The following is a 751-nucleotide window of genomic DNA, read 5'->3' as shown; positions in this document are numbered from 1 at the left end:
AGAATGGACAGACAGTCAGGATGATAGTAATTGACTGAAACAGGACATGGATAGTTTAGCAGAATGGACAGACAGTCTGGATGATAGTAATTGACTGAAACAGGACATTGATAGTTTAGCAGAATGGACAGACAGTCAGGATGATAGTAATTGACTGAAACTGGACATGGATAGTTTAGCAGAATGGACAGACAGTCTGGATGATAATAATTGACTGAAACAGGACATTGATAGTTTAGCAGAATGGACAGACAGTCAGGATGATAGTAATTGACTGAAACAGGACATGGATAGTTTAGCAGAATGGACAGACAGTCTGGATGATAGTAATTGACTGAAACAGGACATTGATAGTTTAGCAGAATGGACAGACAGTCAGGATGATAGTAATTGACTGAAACAGGACATGGATAGTTTAGCAGAATGGACAGACAGTCAGAATGATAGTAATTGACTGAAACAGGACATTGATAGTTTAGCAGAATGGACAGACAGTCAAGATGATAGTAATTGACTGAAACAGGACATTGATAGTTTAGCAGAATGGACAGACAGTCAGGATGATAGTAATTGACTGAAACAGGACATGGATAGTTTAGCAGAATGGATAGACAGTCAGGATGATAGTAATTGACTGAAACAGGACATTGATAGTTTAGCAGAATGGACAGACAGTCAGGATGATAGTAATTGACTGAAACTGGACATGGATAGTTTAGCAGAATGGACAGACAGTCTGGATGACAGTAAT

Source organism: Heterodontus francisci, unplaced genomic scaffold (genome assembly GCF_036365525.1).
Source record: "Heterodontus francisci isolate sHetFra1 unplaced genomic scaffold, sHetFra1.hap1 HAP1_SCAFFOLD_276, whole genome shotgun sequence".
In the NCBI taxonomy this organism is placed as follows: domain Eukaryota; kingdom Metazoa; phylum Chordata; class Chondrichthyes; order Heterodontiformes; family Heterodontidae; genus Heterodontus; species Heterodontus francisci.
Note: the sequence above shows the minus strand (reverse complement) of the source record.